The sequence below is a fragment of the Lagopus muta genome, chromosome 12 (genome assembly GCF_023343835.1).
Source record: "Lagopus muta isolate bLagMut1 chromosome 12, bLagMut1 primary, whole genome shotgun sequence".
Classification (NCBI taxonomy): domain Eukaryota; kingdom Metazoa; phylum Chordata; class Aves; order Galliformes; family Phasianidae; genus Lagopus; species Lagopus muta.
This window is the reverse complement of record NC_064444.1, coordinates 1,736,584-1,749,135: the sequence shown is the minus strand read 5'-3', so window position 1 is coordinate 1,749,135 and position 12,552 is coordinate 1,736,584. Positions and strand designations below refer to the sequence as shown.

The window sequence follows — 12,552 nt, the reverse complement described above, 5'->3', positions numbered from 1 at the left end:
GATCTGCGTGGGGCACGGTGGATCTAAATTTCGGTACGCAGCAAATCTCTCTTTGGTCGGTGCTTTATGCATCATGCAAGGAATAAGAAAAAAAATAATGCTAAAAATTGCTTGGGAGGTCAGAAATGTGGAGTGTGGACGTTAGAAGGCATCACATGATGCTGTGGTCCAGTGGAATCAAATGCTGTTACTGACTGTATCACATGTTTTTGTGCTAGTAACAACCAATAACACCCCTTTGCTCTCCAAAAGGACTAAATATAGTCCCAGAACTCCAACCAACGAGGATTGGCATCAGACTGTAGCTTTTCCACACACCCTGTGTAATGGCTGCTATACAAGTCTGCTGTTCCAGGAGCAGATGGCAGAGCAGACTGCAAATCTGAGTCAGTCCGCTTCTCCCCTTTCCCCTTCACTGCAAGGAGGGATGTAGCTTGTGCTGGCTTCATGCATCGCTTCACATCCATCATCTTGCATTGGAAAGGGCGGCTGTATGACTTTGGTTTTCCTGGACCACATGTGTAGCATAGCAGTCCCCCCATTTTCCCTCCCTGCTATGTGCTGGGGTGGAGGAGATGGTCCTCCAGTGATTAAGCAGGCCGTGACCCCTCCAACGTAGATGCACGAGTCTGTTTTCCTAAATGTACATCTCGGCGCTCACGCGCTGTACACATGCTCTGCTCTTGACCCCTGTTGTATGCTAAGTAGAAAAGTTTTCCATTTATTTCCTGGAGGTCTGGAGATTTCAAACAATGCTGTCCCTTTGAGCCATCCAGGTCTGGAGTGTATTTAAGCGCCGAAGTATAGCCAAGTTTGAACACACTGAGACCTCTCAAAAGTATGCACGTGAGCAAATCTTTCCTTATCGTACTCTTCTGCGAAGCCAAGGATGAGATCCCTGGTGATGTTGATCTCCAAACTGGGGCACGTTCCAGGGAGGGTTGAATTTTCCCTGGTGCTGATCATTCCTGAAGTCAGGGCTTCCAACCTGCTGTGATGTGGATGGTTCATAAATTCATCAAGTTCTGGGCTCTGAGATCATTGCTAGGTTTTTCTTTTTTCCACACCGTGCGAAGTAAGCCCTTGAATTATGATTCTCCAAACGTGATGCCTGCCCTGCTTCTCCCTGTTATTGCTGTTGGATTTAGGCAGGTTTGTTCTCACCTTCTTTCTGCCAGCCTAGAAACTCGTTTGCTTAAAACTGATACGGAGCCAGGGCCGTGCTGTCCTGCCCCAACCGTGAGCACTTTCCTGCCCTGGTAGAAAGGCAGCAGCCTGCTATAGACCATCTACTCACTAGCATTGCCTGTAACTGCTATTTGCTGTTATTATTTCCAAGGAGCTGTGCTAAATGAGGAAGCTCTACCTTGCCCATTTAGCTTCTCAAGACCTGAAATGCTCCGTGAGGGAAAAAAAAACACAGCAATGCAACTTAGGGTTGTGGAATTGTTAAGGTGGGAAAAGACCACAAAGGCCATCTAGTCTGACTTGTGTATAGTTCTCCTGTCTCAAGTCTCCATTAATTTAATACTCTCTGATTTTTCCTCGGAGGTTTTATTTTTGCCCAAAACCAAGTTCTGCTATTGCCGTATCGTTGACTTAAGAAACGGAGTTGAGCTTTATGGTCTTGAAGCTGGGAGAGGTTTTGCATGGTGAGCCTGATCTGGAATTGAAATCTGTGGGCGAGATGAACGGAGGGAAAGAAGAACAGAGAGGGTAGATCTGTCCCCTTGGAAGGCAGTAACACCACTGCCCTCTCAGTTGTGGTTCTGCAAAGGAGGAAAGTCACAGTTTTGTGTTGCTACATTCACCTGGGAGCTCCTTGGTTGGTAACAGTGGCACAAATGTAAGAAAGGGCATGAAGGGGAAATGGTTGTAAAACTGCTGTTGGTGAAATACAGCCAGTGACATTCCCCTTCCCTCATTTCTGTAGAGCTTGGTATTTCTGCACAGAGACTTCAGTGAAGCGTTAAATTCAAAAGCTGTAGAAACAGGATAAAGTTCCTACAGTGAGGCTTTCCTGTTGCTGGATGATGCCAGTGCCTTTCATGAAACTGTCATCTTTTCACCATCCTGCCTTCCTTTTATCACTACTGGCTTTGTGTGTGTATTCCCCCTGACAGGAGAACGTTCGTGAGCTCTGATCCTTGTCATATCTATTCCAAGTGTCTTTGAACATGCCAGTCAAGAAGGCACTGCAGCATAGCAGAGTGTGAGATATTTTGAGTGTCCTGCTGTAGGTCTCGCCTCTATAAACAAAAGCCACTCCAGAAGCCTTGCGAGGATTGATAGGATCAGGATGTATTTGTTAGCGTGGAGGCTGGCTGAGATAGAGCAGTTGTAACTCAGCCTCGATGTGATTTGGGAAGTTGGATCTGCTGTTGTCTGTCTGCGAGAGAAGAAGGTCTTAAAAATGAGGGGAGACTTCTCATTTTGAGATGTACGTTGCAAAGAAAATGTCTAACGTTTTTCTCATACTCCGTTACCTTATGTTTCCTCTTGAAAGTTTATACCCAACTCTTATAGGTGTGAGCACACATGTGGCGTGTAAAGTGCAGTGGAACGTTTTGGTTGACTCGAGGTGAAGGATTTCTTTCCCCGTGACTTTGTTGCCTCTTTGCAAAGAGCTCAAAATTCTCAGCTTGTTTTTTCCTGAGCTGGAATGAAGCCATGTCTCAAAATACAAATGTTTTGAGACAGACCTTACCTTCTTCAAAGCGCCGGACCTCTGCTCCAATCCAACTTCAGCAGAGCAACTGGCTGTCGCCGACGCGGCTGGGAAGTTTATAGGGGTTTGCAGCTGCACCCGTTCAGACGGCTGCACTGAGACTGTTCCAGCAGTCTCTGCTTTCAGCTCCAGGGGTGGACACTACAAATCACGAGTAGCTTTTGTATTATGGTCCCACCAAGGAATGCTAATCATGAACTCAGCTCCCTCCGTGATGGGTACTCAGCGCGTTTCTTGGAGTCTGAGCTCTGTAGGACCTTTGGGTAATGAAGCCCAATTGGAGAAAGCAAGGCCATGAGTATTAGGATAAGGTATGGTGCAAATGGACACACCTGGACTGCCTGGTTTGAACTGGCGTTGCTGTGCAGATGCTTGAGAGCGTTATCCCAGGGTATCTTTCCATTGCCATTCCCAGGCCCCAAGCACTTGCTCACCCGCTTTATGCAACTGAAATCCCGCTCTGGTTTGTTGGTGTAATATCGGCACACCCTTTTTTATTAATGCAGAGCCCATGGGGAAGGAGAAGTTGATGGGGTGGGGACCCCTTGGTTTAGCAGCGCCAGTTCCACACCCACCCTTCAGCTGGTCTGCTTGCGATCATCGTGCTGGGGAGCAGCAGACCAGGTCAATTACTCCACAACAGCTCCATCTATGACTCTTCAGTCATGCAGCTGTATCAGAATTACAACAAAAACAGCCTCAGTTATCCTAGTTGGATGTGAAAGTAGACGCGTGTTCCATGAGAAGCGGTGATGCCAGAATGTGGAGGTCAATGTTGTTCAGTGTTTTTTTGGCAAAAGAAAAACCTATCGTATGGAAGCCGGTGCCTGGGGAATCTCCGTGGAGCAGCGAGATGAGCTCTGTGCACGACTGGAGATAATGGGGCTTGGGGAGATGATTGAGCCAGGGAATATTGGAGAGCAGCTCGGCGCGGCTGCCAGCAACCCCCCAAGCCCAGTGGCCACCCTTCTTTGCGATGAAGTCATTGGAAGCAACAGAGTGATTTATCCGGGGAGCCAACCTGCCTCCAGAATGCCTGAGGGCAATAGTGAGTTTCTGGTACATCTGGAGCCATATTATGAGTAGGTATTTGCATTCTCGGCCATCTGTGAATGCGGGTGCTAGCGATACGGCCTCGTTCCCCCCAATTCAGTTCAAAGTTGCCAAGTTTCCTTCTTTCTTTCTCTTTTTTTTTTTTTCCCCCTTCCCTCCAGCAAAAAGCTCCCAGCTCTTCTTTCCTGGAGAACGAGGTGCTTAGCACTGTCAGCACCACATGAGCCATCCCTGCACTAACAGACCTGCATCCAAGGGGATGTAGGCAATGTGTTAGTACTTGTGGAAAAATTCCCCCAGAGCTTCCAATTTTCATTGGAATTATTAAAAACAAAAAGTAGAGAAAGTTTTGTTCACGAAGCTCTGGAAAACACCACTGATAGTATCTTTTCAGGGCTGTTTTCAACCTCCCACATTAAAAGATGAGCTCAAGGTACCAAGTTTTGGGCTTGCGTTTCCAGTTTTCCAGTGTTTTGAGACTCCAAGCAACAGGATGATTTGGGCTTGAAATTATCTTCTGGCTTTTGTGGTGCAGAGACCGATATGGAAGGAGTGACCAAACCTTCAGCAGCTGCTGATGGAGGTGAGGCCATCATGGCAGATCGGAGCTGCTCCTCCAGGAGAAGACTGCCCAAAAGATGGTCAGAGCCTCGTAGCAATAGGCTGTAATGTGGTTTAGATGAGGTTCACCTCTTGCTCTGAAGAAATCTGCAGCCTTTCATCGTCACTCCCAGGAACTGGATCCATTCTGAAGAGCAACAATACATGGAAAATGGAATATTTTGCTTATTAAAGTAAGTTGGATTTCCAGTGCTGAGGTTGGCAGCCGGAGCTCGGAGAAGCTATGGAGCTGGAGAGCACATCGTTCCCCCTTCCAAAAGAAACCTTGCTGTGTGCCAGCACTTTTATTTATAATGTTAAAATAAGTTGAGTACATTAAAAGGTATTATTGAGGGAGCAGGACTTAAAATATATCATTTTTATGTTATTAGGCTGCTCTAAGTGAGGTGTCCTACTGCAGGCAGATAATCTGTCCCTCTGCCTAGATTCCACACTGGAACTTACTGGAAGCTTTTCGCCGCAAGAATCTGAGCAAACCGATTATTTTCAAGAAAAGAAAAGGGAGACTGAAAAAAATAATGAACTACATAACCTCAAACCATGGTGGAGAAAATTCCTGACAGCAGCTCCATGTCTCATGACCACCTGCTTGCCCCTACGGTGTGTGCAGGGTTTGAACCAGACGCCCATAGGGGAGGTGGGTGGGGGGTTGGGGTGGGCTGCACCTGGAGCCTCGCTGCCCCCCTTCCCTCATTCCAACCTCGTTGGAGCGAGGGGAATCCTGAAGGAATCCAGACATCCCAGAGCATCCCCGAGCGGCGCTGACCTTTACGAACCGTTCCATCGCGTTAACATCCCGTGGGCTGAGCTGTGACATAAGGAAGCGTCTGGGAAAGGCCGTCGGGGTAACGAAGGTGTTGCAATGAAAGCCAGAGCACACAGCCAGCTCCTCAGGCGAGGAAGAGAGGGGAAGATACGCTGACCACATCCTGTCCGCGGGAGCGCAGAGCGCCGGCTAGCAGAATATTTCATGTCAGAGAAAGGGCTCTGTGTCCAGCATGATTCCCCACAGCCAGGGATTTCCAGAGGCTAATTTTTCACAGCAAAGTGCGTGCGTTTATTCAATAAGCTGTGCACGCTTTGACAGCTGAGCTCCTGTGCAGATATTTCCGTGCAGTGTGGCGTTTGTTGGGTGTGCGTTGTGAACCAAGTGGTGGGATGTTGGATGGGCTCTCAGCTGGCAGCTCCCATTGGAAAAGCAGGGATGGGGCATGCAGGTGGCTATTAGGCAGTAAAAGTTTCCCCCAGGGAGGACCCCAGGTGTTGAGATTAAGTGTTGCATTAATCCTTGTGCTCCCTCCTGTCTCTGCAGGTGGGTGCAGAAACCGGAATGCAGCCATGGTCAGTGCTGCTGCATGTGCTGGTTGGTTGTGACAGGAATAGCATGAAGAAATGTAAAAGGGAGAGAATCTTTGTAATTCAATCAGGAAAGAGTGAACTTTATCCAGTTGTAGCCCACGGAGTTGTAGGGATGAACAGAATGAGTTGGTGTCCAGGAGTGGGAAATCCCTGGTTATGTGCCCAGGGTTTGGGCAGGAGGGGAAGTGATGGGGCAGCAATGTGAGTCTGGGGAGATGGGTTTGGTTTGGGTCTGATTTGGGTGTAGGCTTGTCCAGCCCCCCCCCTCCTTTCCCCCACCAAAGATTTCCCACAAATCTGAATTCCTTTAAGGCTAAGAATAAGCTCAAAGGTTTTCAGCCAAAAAGGACTTTCCATGTGGATGCTGAAAGGTTTCTTTTTGCAAATTCTGTCTTTAACTCTACATCTGGGCAAGGTGCTTTCAGGGAGCTCTGCTCAGTATGGCACCAGTTCCATAGCAGAGGGGGAAGTGGTGTAGGAGATGGAGTGCTTAGCTCCCCATGGAGGCTCTTTGGGTGCGTCTGGGTGATTAAAAGAGAGATTCATGACAATTGCGGAAGCGCCTGGGGCTGTAGCTGCGATCTGTCATGCTGAGTGTGGGACCTACTCAGAACAAGAAGCAGAGAGAAGTGCAAATGAGGTAACGGAGGACTGGAGGAGAAAGGAAGAAAGGGCAGAGGAGGAGAACGCAAAGCCACTGAGAAAGCACAGCGCAGCCCAGGGCAGCCAGCACTGTGTTCCCCCGATCTCCAGGTCTTTCCCTTTTCTTGTGTCTTATGGTGCAGCTGTAGAGAGGACGGATCCCGAAGGTGCATCCTGTTTCTGTCTGGTGTCAGTTTTTCCAGTCCCAAGTATTCCCTGAACCCAACAAACAGTTTGGTCCTGGGGAATATCAAAATAAAGCATCGCTGGCTATGCTCTGGTGTTTTAAGTAAAACAGAAAGTGGTGGTTTGTAGGTGTAAATAAGTGGCTTGGGGGAACTTTCAGGCCACTTATGTATGCAGAGGTCAAGCGAAGCCGTCAGCGTAAACTAAGCAGCAAAGGTGATCCGTGGATTAAAAACCATTTGTCTACAAGGGGCCTGTATTCCTGCAGAAAGGATCCTTTGAGCTTTCCCCCCACCCTAACAAACCACATCACACTCCCTTTGATGCCTCCAGTGATGAGAAGGATGCTGCAGACAGGCAGAACCCTCCTGTGCAGACGGTGCAGGACGCTGCCAAAGGCTTGGAGCTCCTTGCTGGAGGATCTGTGCCTGTGGTTGGGTTGTATAGGGCTGGTGCCAGCTCGGACAAGGGGGATGTTGTGCTGTCTCTGCCAGAGCTGCACCAGGTTCTCTTGGCAGTGCTGCAGATTGAGACAGCCAAGCAAACAAATGGGGCTGTTTGGGGAGCCGTGGGTCAGAGCAAGTGTTGCTGGGAGGGGGAGTGGGATGAGGCTTGCAGAGCTGCTGGAATTGAGTTCTTGCACCAGGACTGGGATGTATCTCATGGCTCGTGCATCCTGCAGAGTGCTGCAGGCGTTAGTGGAGCTGCCCTAAGGCAGCTGCTGAAGCTTATTGCCCTTGCTGTGATGGTTTCCTTTGGCTTCCCTCTTGCAGCAGTGATATGGGGGAGCTCAGAGCTGTGCCCCCATGGGGCTGGGGGGTTCCCATGGCACTCATCCCAGCTGCTCCAGCATGCACTGTGGCCAGAGCTTTGGCATCAGCTTATTTCTCACACAGAACAATGGACTGACAATAAGGGTTTTGCTAGATGGAGGGCTCCCTTTGGGTGGTGAGCATCCTTCTGTGCCTCCTGAGAGCAGCAGCAGGAGCGGCTCGGTGCTGTGTGAGCTGCTGTCAAAGCACATGTGTGCCCAGATCTCAGCCTGCCATGGGTATAAATGCATGCAAGGGGTGACAGAATGAGGGCTGTGATTCAGGAAAGCACACCCACACCCACTCATATTTCATATATTGTAATGCTTCCGTATGCAAACTAATTATTTTTGTTGTCTTTTTTTTGTTGCTTTTATTTCTCTGCTCTGAAATCAGCGCTAGCAGCACCAGAGCAAACAAACAAGCTGTGCTGGGACTGCCTCTGTCAGCTCTGGTGGCAGCAGAGCTCGGTGCATGGGCTGTAAGGCACAGTGTAAACACCCCCTGGTTAGAACACTGTGGTTTGCTGCTTTTTTTTTTTTTTTTCTTTTTTTTTTCTTTCCCTGAAATTATTTGGCTAATTTTTTGACCGAGAGAAAATATGCAAGGAATTCAGGAGGAGAAATTGCCTGTGGTACCAGGGCTGGTGTTTAAATAGGGCGCGGGCAGATGCAGCAGGGCTTGGAGGCATCTGTGTCCCTGGTGGATTGCAGCTCCCCGAGCAAAGCAGGGAGCTCTGAGTGCCTCTGAGAGGAGTTTGGGCACTCAGCAGCATCAGCAGTGCAGCTGGGGAGGATCTGCTAGCAGGACCCAGCTGGGGAGATGGCAGCACATGGCTGGAGGTGACACCACCACCACTGTGTGAGGTCTCCTGAGGGAGCTGCTGGGGCTCTTCGTGCTGCAGCAAAGCGATCTGGTCCGGACCTGAGGCTGTTTTCCAGCTCCATCCCTGAGCAGGGCAGCTGCTGCCTCTGTGTAAGTGTTTGGAGCTGCTGGGTTGTGGGTTTGAGCAATAGCTGCTTCTGGGATGGGTTTTGCAGAAGTGATTCTCTCTGGCTGCAGTTGGCTCCACCTATTGTGTCTGAGGAAGCTGTTTCTAAGAGCTGCCGTTGGTTTCCTGATCCTCAGTGGCTTTTTGGAAGATACTTACCTGTCCTTTCTCTCTGGTAAAGCAGCACCTTGCTGCATCCTGCAGGTGAGCTCTGTGATTTCAACCAAGGGCACAGCACTTCTCCTTATTGCCTTCTCCAGGTCAGTTTGGGAGCCTTGCACTGTGCTAGGAGCTCATCTCTCTGGTCCAGCAGCTCCAGCCAATCCCTCCTTACTCATGCTTCTCTCCTTGGCAAACAGCAGCCAAACAATTGTACTTGGTTTGCTGAAAATTGGCTTCACGTGGGCGCGATGGGGATGGGTCCATAGTTGGACTGGGTGATCTTTGAGGTCTTTTCCAGCCTTCATCGTTCTGTGTTTTGTGGACTGGTGCTCTAACAGTGGCTCCTCTGTCCTTTCTGCCACCCATTGGCACATCCCTTTATCCTAAAGCTTGAGGGCTTTGCCCAAAGGTGAGCACTGACCACAGCCATTGTGTTGGGCCAACCCAGCTGGAGTGGGCCATGGGCAGAGCTGGAATTGGTGCCTTCCATACAGGGGAATCCTGAGTAAACAGTGCAACAAGGAAAGATGGAGGAAATATAGGCTTGCTTTCTCAGTTGCTATTTTAATTTCTCTTTTACTGTGTGGTCTGCTCATTTTGAAATTACAGTGTTTTCTTTCCCTCTTACCCTGATTTAGGGGAAAGGTTTTAGCTCCTTTAGATTGGCTCGGATCATCAATGGGAAAAATGAGGAGGTTTCTTAGGAATACTGTGTTCCCTCCTCGTTTCCTGCCAGTTGGCATCTCTGCAACACTCCACTGCTGCATACTTTGGGGATGCACTGAGATTTCTCCTGTTCTTTGAGGTTTGCTGCTATTTGCTTAAATTTCAGTGAGCTGCTCTGCACGAACACACGCGGATTTAATTGTGAGAAGCTAATGCTGGGATGAACTGTCTCTGGTTCTGTTTTCTTGGTCTCCTCTGTGTTTGCTTGGGAAGCGGAGGCTCTGCTTTGGGTTTGCAGCAATCCTTTCAGATAAAGTTAGACGTGTTTTGTCTCTGAGTTGTAGCAAACAAAACCTTTTGCACTTCTAATTGTGCTCTGAAGCTTCCCGAGGCTGGCGGAGCTCCACAGTGGCAGTTTGATCTCGTTCAGCTCTTAATTTCCTGCTCCAGCTGTTGCTTTGTTCCCAGTAGCTGCGCTCCCAGATGTGCTCAGCAGTGCAGGAACACAGAGCTCTGGCTGTGGGGCAGTGTCTGCAGCACCACAGGGGGATGGGGACAGATGCTCAAGTGGCATTTTCCTCCACAGTTATCCCCCAAATGACTGTGCTGCAGATGTCACACGTGCCAACATCCCTGCTGTTCTCTGGGGTGGCCCTGCACTCAGCAGCCAGGTGTGGTTGAGATGGGTGCCAGGCTTGGTGCCCTGCCCCAAAGGCCCTGCAGCTCGTTCCTGTAACCCCAATGTCTCCACTGATGTGGGGTGGATTTGGAGAGGCCATCAGCTCCAGGTACTGCTTCCAGAGCCTGGGAGAAAAGCAAATTCTTCCTATGGGGAGTCAGCTTGCTAAGAGGCACAGCCTTGGGCCCAGGGCTCATGCTGATGCTTGCACTGAAGCAGACTTCTTAATTCTAATGGTCCAGCACTTGTTTCCTCAAATTAATTTGAGGTTATTTCTGGTAGAGACGCAGTGCTGGTTCCAGGAAACTACGTGCTGGTAACACATGCTACACAGTAGATGTCTTCAAAGCCTTCTGCCTCCTCTTCCATCCTTTCAAACTAGCCAGAACAGCCCTAATCAGGAAAGGGTGGAAGGAGGGAAGGAACCTGTGTCCTTAAGGCAGTGAGTTGTTGGAACCAGGGCATGCTCCAGCATAGATCCAGCTCTGAAAGACCAATTCCATGGGACGGTCCATCAGGAAGCCTTAAGGATTAATTCAGGTTTTGATTTGGCTTGGAGCTCTGCCTGGAAAATACTGATTTGATCATTTATCACTACATCGTGAGGGCAGCAAAGTGGTACCTGAATGCAAGAAGCTCGCAGTAATGCTTTGCATTGGAGTAAGAGATCAGCTTGTTTCCTTTCCCCAGCTCCTCTGCTGCTCTGGGTTTTCCCCTCTAAGTGGTGATACACACTCCATGTGTCCAACTGATGGAAAGCAGGAGGTGGGATGACATCACCCCAACCTGCCTTCCCACTGCGGAAATTCAATCGAGCTTAACAGAAGGAAACCTTTCCTTATTTTTTTTTAATTTAATTTAATTTTTTATTCCTGCTCGCCCAGAATCCTTATCCTCTTTCAGAATGAGCAAAACTAGTGAGGATGGGCTGGGAAGTGATAAACGTGTTATGGCGCTGTCACTTATTCCTCAGCTTTCTTCCCTCTCCGTTCAGCTGCATCCTTCCCAAGTTGCATCTTTTCTGCTCTGTGTCTTTGGTTGGGAACAGAACCTCCTCTAGATCACATTTATCACTTCTAATAAAACCAAATGCATCCGCCAAGCATAAAAATAGTCTTTGTAAGGAAGACTGCAGGTGAATCCTTGGTTCCCATGAGCCAGCCCTGCTGAGGTCTTGGCTTGTGAATGGAGGATGACTATAAACAGCTGAAAAACAAAATTCTTCCCGAAAGGCTCCTACATGTCAAGAAAAAAGGGCTCTATCTGGGAATGGTAGGGAAGTTTTGTAGAGTGCTACCAGTTAAAAATGTTACCATAAAGGGGCAATGCTGACTGTGTTATTTTCAGAATACCAAATTTTGGCTGTACAGCAAGCTACCATTGGTTATACAAAGAGAAGTGTAGCTGTTGTGAAGTTTCCCTGATGTCATTAATATTGATGTTTTACAAGAATAAGCACAGCTTTTCAATGGGAATCTTCTCAAGTTCACAAGCTTTGGGTTTGCTTGTACAAAGGATGTCCATGATCTCCCCCAGTAGTATTACTGAGTCTGATATGTGGGTGAGGAAAACTTCTCCCCTTGCCTTTTGCCCTTTGCTTCTTTGGTTTTCCTTTCCTCCTGTCTCTGACCTCGATGCTTCCACCTACGTCTGTTTTCTTGTTTTATTTTAGCATCTTTTATTCTCGCATCACCAGAGAGCTCATAACTCAGGTCTGAGCCGCGTGGCTTTGGAAGCAGGCTCACGTTTTCTCTCATTCAGAAAGTTCCCCACCAAGACTGGATTCGATCATGGGTGGGAGATCCAGTTTCTCTACACTGAGTGCCTTGACCACTTGCCAGCAGAAGGACCTCACAGTTTGGGTCTATGATATTTATAGCTATAAGGTACATATGATTTTCTTTTTTGCACGCTTTCCAGAGGTCTCTTTTCTACCCTGAAGTCAACTGCCTGAAGAACAGTGAGGCTATAAACCATCTGTAACCCCACGACAGACCTCCATGGCTTGTAACAGGACCTCTCCATACAACCATTCACATTTAGCAGACTTGTGGTCGCGGTGGTTTTTGCCCATAGGACACACGAAGCGTTGTTTGAATGTAAAAAGAGTGTATTGGTGGTAAATTGGGCCGTGCTCTCCTCCGCCTTGCTTAATTCCTTGCACAGGCTGGGCTCTGTCTTTCCTCATGACTTCTTGTAAGGCACCACGTGGCTGAGCCTCCTGTGGTCGGGACCATGGGTGTAATTCCATGGATTCCCAGAGAGGGGTAGAAGTTGACAAGCCCAAAAGCAAATGGGTTTTCTAACCTCAAAAAAAAAAAAAGCCTTCAGTTGAGCAGCAGCCATAGAAGGCTTTCAGGGTATGGGTCATTTTTGCTGTCTGCTCATCCTACCAAGCTAGAGTCTAAGTAAGCATGTGGCTTTGGGTGATAGAAACATGCACCTCGTGCGGGATGAGAAAAGTGAATTCAGTTGGGCAGAGCAGACTGTTGAGAAGGAGGTGAATTTTAGAGGTAGGTTGTTCAGTGTGGAAGGGGACAAACTGGGAAGAATAAGGATTCTCCTTTTCGTGCTCAGGTTTGGTTTAGTTATACTGGAAGTGGAACTCGCTCTGCTTCTCTTTGTACCTGTAGTGAAAAACAGCAAGCAACGT

The 12,552-nt window shown here is 48.6% G+C and overlaps 1 long non-coding RNA gene across 1 annotated transcript in view; it reads left to right on the top strand.

The window, feature by feature from the left end:
• LOC125699468 (uncharacterized) overlaps window positions 1-11,988 on the top strand; it is a 32,377-nt gene extending 20,389 nt beyond the window's left edge. The window contains exon 3 of the long non-coding RNA XR_007379573.1: window positions 11,820-11,988. This is a non-coding gene — a long non-coding RNA (uncharacterized LOC125699468). The remainder of the gene's footprint in view (window positions 1-11,819) is intronic.
• Window positions 11,989-12,552: the final 564 nt, after the last annotated feature.